The sequence below is a fragment of the Triticum dicoccoides genome, chromosome 7B, assembly GCF_002162155.2.
Source record: "Triticum dicoccoides isolate Atlit2015 ecotype Zavitan chromosome 7B, WEW_v2.0, whole genome shotgun sequence".
Taxonomy (NCBI): domain Eukaryota; kingdom Viridiplantae; phylum Streptophyta; class Magnoliopsida; order Poales; family Poaceae; genus Triticum; species Triticum dicoccoides.
In genome coordinates, this window is record NC_041393.1 from 777,634,778 (window position 1) to 777,644,829 (window position 10,052).

At 44.0% G+C, this 10,052-nt stretch overlaps 1 non-coding gene across 1 annotated transcript; it reads right to left on the reverse strand.

Annotated features, from left to right (window-relative positions):
* Nucleotides 1-9,631: 9,631 nt before the first annotated feature.
* On the reverse strand, nucleotides 9,632-9,706 carry TRNAP-UGG. Its single transcript has one exon. It is a non-coding gene; the product is annotated as a tRNA-Pro (tRNA).
* Between the last annotated feature and the right edge of the window lie 346 nt (nucleotides 9,707-10,052).

Below are 10,052 nucleotides of genomic sequence, written 5' to 3' on the forward strand. Positions count from 1 at the left end.
GGGATATTATTACTGTGCTTTTTTGCTATGGTTAGTCATGATTACTGATCAGTTGAGCAGTTCTTTTGAATGTACCAATTTTATTTTTTCATTTATTTGTTTCCCCCCATTTGAAACAGGGCTCAAGTCGCTTCCTGAGATGCATTTCACACCTGACTCACCTCCCACGCCTAAAATGTCTCCAGGTAAACGTTTTTCTGCTTGTCTAGTAATTCGGTGAATCTGCGGCCACTAATGCCATTCAGAGACTCTTGGCCATTTCGGCTTTCGCACCATATGATCCCTGCTCATCTGCCCACAACAAAACGGAATTTTTTTATTTTCACTAGCGGTGTTCTCTCCATTTCTTGTTATATGCTGCTATAGGGCTATAGGAATACAGATTCAAACTTGATTGTATGATAAAAATGATTATTGATTCAATTCTTCTACTCGCAGCATCTGTTCTATTAACTTGTAACTGCCTACTAATTACAGTATCGAGTGTCCTGGTGATGCGGATGCTATATATATAGTCTTCTCAAACTCTGAGTGCACAGATCTGTTAAGTTGTAACTGTACCTTCTAGTTTTTTAATCTGAGCAATCGTTGATCATCTCATCCATTTGATCGTTTGAACACTGGAATTAATATCTTTGCGGAATTGTTGATCATACTTCGTGTGTACTAATTGAAATCAGTTGTGCATGTCCGTGCTGCTGCCGCCCCAGGACAAGTGAAGTGCCCCCGTCGACTATGGAGGAGCTTTCGACGTCCGTGCCGCGCGATCGGTCGGGATCGGTGGCCTTCAGTTCCTGCCGGATTTCCCTTGTGACGTTAGTCCTTGCAGCAGCAGCTGCAGCCTTGATCACGTTGCTGTTCTGATACATGCTTGTCTGACCTCGCTCTTGAACTTGTGCATGTCTGCTTCGTCTTTCTTGATCGGTTGCTCGTGTTGCATACAATGAAGTGGTGTCATGTGATGCTGGGCATAATCTCTGAAAACTCCTGACTGGTTCGGTGTGGTTTTGTTTATTCAACACCAATTGCCTAAGCTTTCTTTTTCTGAAGGAGACAGAGAAGAGAGTAGCTAGATTTCTTTTTCTATTTTGATTTACAAATGGTCCGGTTTTATTTCAAAATGGTCCGTATTTTTCGATCTTTGGGCTTATTAAGCTTAAGAATGGGAATGGGCTAGAACCCTGGGTTCTTCCTTATATAATTAATGGTCTTTTCATTCTAATACTCTATCCGAGAGTTCTCAGTATTTAGCAAAGATGTTCCTATCTAACGGATAAAAACAGGATCAAATGACAAAGACATTGTTTGTCGAGAAAGAGGTGGCTTTTCCCGGATGAAATGAAACATTTGATTTGTGTAACAGGAGAAAGATTTCCCACTCCTTATCCATAAAGATATGTGCCCATGAAAAAGGGAGGGGATTCAGTGGAACAGGATTGGCCGGGCGGTAGAGTCGTGGAAACACTTGTTGATTCCTATTTTGGACCCTAGCTCCATGGAACAATATGCTACTGCGGAAACATGGAAGAATTGCAATCTTAGATCAAAACACTATGTGTGGAAAGCTTGATAAGGGTCAGTTACTTGTACATTTGATTAGTATGAGCCACTCACATCGTTTTTTAAGGATAGGTGGGAGTAGGACCCTACAATAAAGAGCAAATAGCCCACATGAATCATGGGAATAACAATACGAGGCCTTTGACGAGTAAAGGAGAAATGCAAGATTTGGATCCGCGATTTCAACAAGTAGTTCGTGCTTCGTCGGCAGGGGAGACTATAGGCCATGAAAACCCACCCCTGGTATCTCCACCTGTGGATTGAGAGTCAAAAAGTGTGAATTTCGTATGTCCCGCTGGCACACGATTTCAATTACTTTTCTAGTTTCCCGTTTCGGAGATCCGATAATGGAATGCTAAATCGATATCTGGGGTCGAGCCAGGGTACTTATCCTCCCGTCTATAAATCAATGACCAATAAAAGACCAAAGCGGTGATAAATCAAGGGGCGGACAGGAGCAGCATCGTAGCTAGGAACAGGTGCTGCACCGTAGCTAGTAGGAAGAAGTACAGCATAGCTACATTCCCCATAGGGTTGGCGCCCCTCTTCTCCAATACAAATTGAATCATAGCAAGGGCTAAGCTATCTTAAAACCTACTATCAATCTGTTTATAGAACTCAATACTACTATCCATGAGATCATCATAACAAAAACTAGAATTGCCCAGCGAAATAGGAATAGAACGAAATCCAGGGTAACTTGTATCATGAGATGGGTCCATTCCAATTGGAATTCCATACGGCTACAACTCTTTTTAAACGAGTAGAAGTCCAGTCTTGTCACTTTCCCATCATCCCTTTCCGCACCGTCCTTCTCTATTGGGGGCTCCCAACACCTCAGCCAATTCGTGCAGCATCTTATTCAGGATCTCGGTGCTCCCAAAAGTTGTGAGCGACTCCAGGAACAAGACTCTGCCACCTCTGTGCGTCACCGAATGAAGGAAGGAAAGAGCATGTCGTACATAAACCTGGATTTTTTCCATGTCGTCCGTATCTACGCATGGCACGATACATAAATCCTGCAACAGGAAGCACAATTTTGCTACTGGATCAACATCCACCATCTTCTTCGGACTCAGACACAAGAACGAAACCGCCAAAAACATGAAACAGAACAAAGAGGAGTAGTACAGCAACTGAATCATAGTCTGACACCGTCGATGGTTGGCTGTCATGAGGAGGGTGCATTGCAGCAGTTGCTGGTAGGATTTTGGTGTTGCTATGTTCTTGCCGCAGATGATGATATATGTAGATGGGTGAGGTTTTGGACTCGAGATATTGCTGGGAGATCACATTTGCCGTCGCATTCCAAACAATTCGTGAGCCGTTTAGCTGGTTTAGTGGACATTTGCCTTGTTGATCAACTGTTTGGTATACCCAGTTCTGTAGAATTGTTTTGTGCCTGGAACTCCGAACGACCCTTATACTGTTTTTCTTTCTGCTGCTTCTTGTTCTGCTTTGCCGAGAGAATTTCACCTCTGTGGAATGCCCTATAGCTATATTTAGCTATATTACTCCTCTAGCTATATTTAGCTAGTTCACCGCTGTATACGACCAAGGTTTACACCTGAGAGTCGTAGTAAATCCTTGCATTCGTGAAACTGACCAGATGAGAACGAAACTGGTGGGAACAATCAACTATACGGCAGCTGCGAAGTTCTAGTTGGCTTCTGAAAATCAACTATGCTGAAATAGATTCTCTTTTGAGAGCCCTACATATATCGATCAAACATTCCATTTCAGACTTGTCTGCTTTACTATCTAATAAGTTTGATAGAAATCAAGGCGGGTATAGCTTCCTTTGATCCATACCGTAATATTCAAGCTGACTTTGTCAACTTATTCCCCTTTTTTCAGGTTGAATTGACAATGCTGTACTTTCTTCAACCATAGGAATCAGAATTTCGTAGGTAGAGGGGGCCAAGGTGCCAGAAACATGGATTTCATGGAAACAAGGTAATCCGTAGTTGGTAGCAGATGTTCCGCGGGATCAGATATCCTCCGTCTTGTCTCTGCATTCGAGGAATGCTTGTAGCTGTGCTAGGCGTGAGAAGAACTCTACAATACGATTTCTACGATTGGTACCAGATTGGAATTCATTCTCGGAACTCTCCTCTAGAGAATGGCCTGGCTAAAGAGAGTGATAGATCCATCATGTCGTGTGGAAACTAAAGCTAGGCGCCGCTATTCGTCCTCAGCCGTATTCTCATTCTGGGAAAAGGTATGGCTCATTCTGGGAAACGATCAGTAGTAGTGGTGGATGGTAGGTATGGAAGGATCCCGGCAAGTTCCTATCTGAGATTACCAACGGCCCTGCCCTGAGCTGACTTCTTTGCTAGTAGTGAAGTGCGTTTTCACTTAGCTGGAAAAGTCCATAATCCGATTTGACCTCGGGAGCCTGTCCACAGATCTGATCAAAGTATGATTCCCTAGTGCCAAAAGTCCTAAAGCCTATGGCGCCAAGCATGGGGAGTCCGCGGAGAAGAAAAACTCTATTTCGCTATGGGCCAAAACTAGTGTTTTTCGGATTTCTAGTCTAGTTTAAGTGCAGGGCTAGAGAGTTCTCTTACAGTATTCTTAGCTGACTGTCTGCTTGCTTGACTCGAACAAATAGCTTTTGTGTCCACAAGGCAGATCCCATTCCTCGAATGCAAAGGACAAGAAAGACGGATTCTGGCTGGAAGGAAGGGTTCTCGTATTGGTTCTTCTGGTGCGCTACTTCCTTGTGCTGTGCCAGATTGGAATTGGTATCGGAATCCTGGTTGGTAGAAGGAAGCTCGGGTATTGCTTATTGTTGAAAGCACTCGTTTGTTCCGGCTCGTGAGTTGAAAGCACTCGTTTGTTCCGGCTCATGATGTGTCTGACGCATGCATAGAATCAAGATCTATTGAGACCAGGATGTTTGTTTCTTCCTCGAAACAAGAGATACGCTCTGGCTTATTTGCATTCGACCGGAGAACCTCACTTATCAACTGCCCTGGATTGGATCTACTTAGGATTTGAGAAACTGGCTCCAGAACCCCTGTTTTTGATGCAGAATCGGTGGTTCCTTCTCTTTTTCGTGATTTCATCCATAAATCAATGGAAAGAGCACTTTATTCAGTGAATTGACACGTTCCTGATGCTTTTACAGTAGCAGCAGTCTCGGTAGCAGAAGTAGATCCGAGTGTAGATACCGGGATCATAATACCACTATTGACTATTTCAATTCATTCACATCTGCTCGTATCAATCAAAGTTTCCTATCAAGCAATCCCAGCAGCAATCAAGTTGGCACCCACTATATAAGATGCACTATTTCCTGATCTTGTCCCAAACCCAACTCGGCACTTTTAGACCTGGCCCTCCCTTCTCCGACAATATATGCAACCTTAAAGAAAAGAGACCACTCTCAGAACGACCCTTCGGAAAGCCCCACAACAAGCTATCCCAGAAGAAATTGTATAACTTGGCCAAAGTATTCACTTCCAGTTCCCTTTGCAATAAGATCACAGTAGATACTGTTTAGAAGGCTCACTCTCTCGTCTACAAAAAAGAGATGTGTGCTTACTTCTTGGAGATTGACTCCTGCCGGTAAGTGCACACCCTTAGTAGTATCTCTATAGACTTTATAGAGTATTTCCAATTGATAAATGATTTGTTCTTTAAGAACATCTTTGGATATATCAGTTACTTGTGTTTCAACATTAATAGCATTTATGTGATGGATCATCCGGCCAGCCCTAACGGCGACAAGAATAGCTATCGACAATGACAAACCCAATGAGACAATATACTCAAATAGAATCGTTTCCATAAAAATCTGCCATCATTTTTTTAGTCATACTTGTCCCTTAGCGGACTCACTCTTGTCTTGCTTCATCTAAGGAGTGATAAGTGCCAGGAGTCTGCCTCTGGCATCAATACATGTCCTAGTTACGAACAAAGAAGCGGTGCTGTCTCCTTAGCGTTAGCGGCCTTATGCCTATTTCAGTATACGCCCGTGTCAATATGTCTAGACTTACCTATACCCATGCTTCCTTCTTCTTTGACTAGCTTGCTTCCCCTATCAAATAGAACGGGAATGACTGCGTGCTTGGCCATCGTTAGTAAGCCCGCGTAGGGTAGGACCATCATCGAGCAAATGTTCCTTCAAAGGCGCGGAGCGTGCTATGGCAGATTTTCATCCCGCAAGAGGATGCGCCTAACTAAAACGCCGAAAGGCAGTGCAGCCCAATCTGTTGCTTTGCTTGTTGGGTCCACTTTTTGAAAGTTTCTTTGTTCGTAACATTAGTAGTTACTCACTGCATTAGTAGTTACTCACTAGGTGGGTGCACCAACGGCTTTCTAGGAATTTGAGTTGCTCAATACGGACGGAAAGATTCTTTCGTGAAATAAAAGAACGGCAGGTTGATGAGGGAAAGGAAACCAGATCTTTTTTCTATGGTATGGCCTGGGTGGCCTAAGCGAAATCCCGAGATATGAAGGAGCCGATCAATCTACCCGCCCGAGGTAAGCTTGCTCCTCACTTGAGTTGAAGCTGCCTCTGCTCCCTGCCGTCATACGGATTGATTTACTTTATCTTGACATACGCTACGCATATATTTGCTAGAGATATCAATCGAAATAAATAGGAGCTTTCTGAAAATAGAAATCGATATATCCATGGTATTGAATGGACAAGGATTGAATGGGATTGTGGCACCCAGTGATACACTACGCCATGTTACGAACAAAGAATTGATCAAGAATTTCATTATGGCATGGCGCTATAGGCCATCGATTCGGTTATAGGAGTAGACGCGGGCAATGGCAAAGAGGAACATTTGGATGGACGACCTCCAAGACACGAGTCACTACATTAGAACTACGTTATTCCCTGGCGTCAGGTACACATCCGGGGTTGAAGAAGGGACGCATATCAAATAAATGCGATCTAGATCCCTTTAACAGATTAGCAGCATCTTTGCATTCCGAGCCGAGACTATTATGATTACCTACCGAATTGGAGGAATCAAAGATCCTTACTTGAGGAACTTAACTGGCACTCTACTGATTGGACTTTACCGACTTCAGAAACCAGACACGATTCTATACCGAGCTGACCTATCAACCAGACGGACTTGAACAACTGACCTGTCTGCTATTGTTATTGCCGGGCCTCCAGACCATACCAATTCACCGAGTTAGAAACCGGACCAGAGCTATTAACCAACTTGACGTGCTTTCCTGACTGACAGACCGGACAGACCAATCCAACGAACTGACTTTGCTAGCTTATCGAGCCGAGGAGACAAGACGGATCCATATATGGATACCAGCAACCCGAAGAGAAGAACCCCAGTTTATTAGAGAGACCCGTTCTATTTCACTAGTTGGGTTTCTGTCTCGGCCTGGCATCTTTGGACAAGAATAAGAAGTATAAGTAGCAGCTTCCTATTCCTTAGTACTTTCCTGTAGTGTAGTTTCTCAAACCAGTGCTTTTCCTGGAATGGATAGAATTCCTCAACTCTAGGAAAACCTGGTATGACAAATTCCGTATAATATGCAAAATTCCGTTTCCGTATAAAATAAATAAGTAGACTAGCTCTGGACCGGAAATCGAAACCCTGGAAACAAAAGACAGGACATGTATGAATCACTAAACCTGAGAGCTTCCTTCTCTTCTCCCAAAGCCAACTCTGGATTTTCCTCCTTCCGGCAAAGTCAGAGTGATGCTATCTCTCCTCTCCCCGGCCCTCCGGGATGAAGAATGTCCAACATCCTCTTCTTGGATACCAGATTCCATCCTTATCCACCTTGCTAGAAGCTGGCTAGAAGATCGAATTTCTTGGAATGAGTATCTTTGAGGTGTTTACGTAACTCATCCAGTCCAGAAATAGCTTGACCTGTCCAATTTCGAACGAATCAAGATATCCTATCGTTCCGGTAGCTATAGTAGCTATCTGTTCTTCCACTGGGAGAAGGTTTGATTGGGATTGTTTAAGCAATTCCCGTCATAAAAACAATGGATTCTGGCTAGTTTTATCGAGAGCAGAGGCGAATAATAGGCTTGTCACTCTGTGAATTGAGCTAGTTCCTATTTGGATTTGCCAGCTACTTGTTTCATTGCGGCACATTTGAGCCGCTGATCCTACTCTGGAAAGTGAAATACCCACATGAATAGCAGGTCGACTTCCGGCATGGAATAGATCCGCAGATAAGAAGATTTGTCCATCTTGGAGATTACATTAGTAGGAATATAGGCGGAAACCACTCCAGTTGGGCATACTCTCTTCGCCTAAAAGAGAATTGCATTGAGTGGCTCTTTCTAAAAGGCGTGAATGCCAATCAAATCACCTCTATCCTTATGGAGAATAGAGATCCACCCACCCACCTTCTATATTCTCCCATCCCCGAGGGAAGACCACGCACGGCCGAGAAAGAAGTGTCTCGTATTCAGCAGCTCGCCTAAGTCCTAACGTTAGTGGAAAGAGTAAGATAAGAAAGCTTAAGCGTGGTAGCCCACAGACCAAATATGAGAAGTTATGTTTTGAAAGCTTCTTATTGAGTCTAGTACTATCCTTTGGAAATTCTTGGTCCTCAGATCTGATACCATAACCAGCATCTACATGCTCATGCTGCAAACTATCACATAGGTCCTATTTCAGGTTCATTTACTTTCTCAAATAAGTAACTTTGTCTAATGTTCCCCGAACGAGTAGTTAAAACAACCACCCCCTGATCCGAAAGGAATGGGTGTTCCTGAGGCTTATTCAAAGGGCTTTCTAGTGAGTTAATGGGGAATGAGGGTATCACCCATAACCAGTTTGAAGATGCAAAAATTCTGTTCTTGTCAAGGAGGGGGATTAGCTACACAACCAAGGAAGGCCTTTTTAGATTATTAATATTCTGACTGCTTTTCACTCTTGTCTAGATCTTGCTTTTGCTTAGAGGGCAGGCCGTAGGACAAAGCAAGAGCTTGAATGCGAGGGGCGCTGCGAATGTTTGCTTCGAAGGAGCCTGTGAGCCAGCGATAATTAGACCTGTTAGTTAGTAGGGACAACTTGAAGTAGGGACAACTTGAATACTTCGCCTGTGTCTAATCATCCACTCGACCAGCCAATGAAACGAATTGAGATGAAAGTGATCGAAAGTTATCTCCCGTAGAAGGAGCTATGTTTGCGAAGGATCGAAGAGAGCGTTGAGGGCGCTAGCAACAGCGTGTTTGTTTCAACACAAGAAGTGCCGATCCAAGCTTTAAGAACTCAATCGTCCGTCCGACCGAATCACTCGTTTATGGCTCTGATTCCAAGTCAGGGTTTAAAACAACGGTGACCCAGCTAGTTGAAAAGTTTTTACTTGGAACACCAGACATGAGAGCCAGCTACAGAGACAGCTAATGATATCAAAGTTGACGAAACAAGAGAGTTTCATTCAATTCTTTTCAGAGTGTACGCCTATGATCAATAGTTCCTTATGTAAAGGATCTTTCCCTTCTCATATTCTATTCGAGAGTTCTCAGTATTTAGCAAAGTTGTTCCTATCTAACGGAGGGCTATTGGATCAAATGAAAAAACATTGTTGAGAAATAGTAGCCACCCGAAGTAGAGGGAATCCAACCTTGCCCAGTCGATGCTCAAGTGGCCCAAAGAAGCAATCTGAAAAGGGAAGAGCTTGTTCTGAAGGAACCGCACTCAAAGGGAATGTTTACTTTATCAAATCATTCTTACTCCTTGGTTACCCCTGATGAAACGAGCCTATTCATTTGACCATTCACTAGTTTGTAAACTACGCCTACTTCATGCACAGAACTCCGCTCTACTGGAGGCTTGGCATGCTCGAAAAGAAAAAAAGCGGAGTCAATCTTTTCAAATTCCTTGCGAACAATACCGAAGACTTGCGGTGTGTAGTTGCTTGCGTGAGATTTCTCAAGATTGTAGAAAGGGGTTTTTAAAACAGGTTCCTTCCGTCTGAGAGGCTTTGCAATCCAACTCAGTCTCCTTTGTGTGCGCGCACACGCAAGCCAAGTTTCACTTTTAATACCCCTGCCTTCCCGACCACGGATAGGCTGCGGGGCTTTGCACTTCGGCCCCATTGTGTGAATACCACATCAAGGTGACAGGATTCGAACCTATGGCCCTCTGTACCCAAAACAGATGCGCTGACCAGACTGCGCTACACCTCGTCCCCCCCCTCAGAACATATGGATCTACCCGATCGATAAAGAAAAGAACCGCAGCGCTGTCGCCCACCCCGCTTTGGGCACGGGGAGGCGAGAACCACCGCTTTTAGGAAAGAAGCCTACAATTTGATTCTCGTCTCGTTTCACTTGCATTTTATTTCGTTCAGTCTCGTTCTGAGAGTGGAATCGAACCACTCACTCCGTTTGGATTTCGAGTCCAAAGGGCCCAGCCAGCGAAAGAGGATTTACAGTCCCACGCAGCCTGCCAGAACCTTTTTCTTGCTTGATTTTTATACGATTTTTTGAGCAACTAGCGCGAAAGCCGTTGCGCGTTAGCGCATCCGTTTTC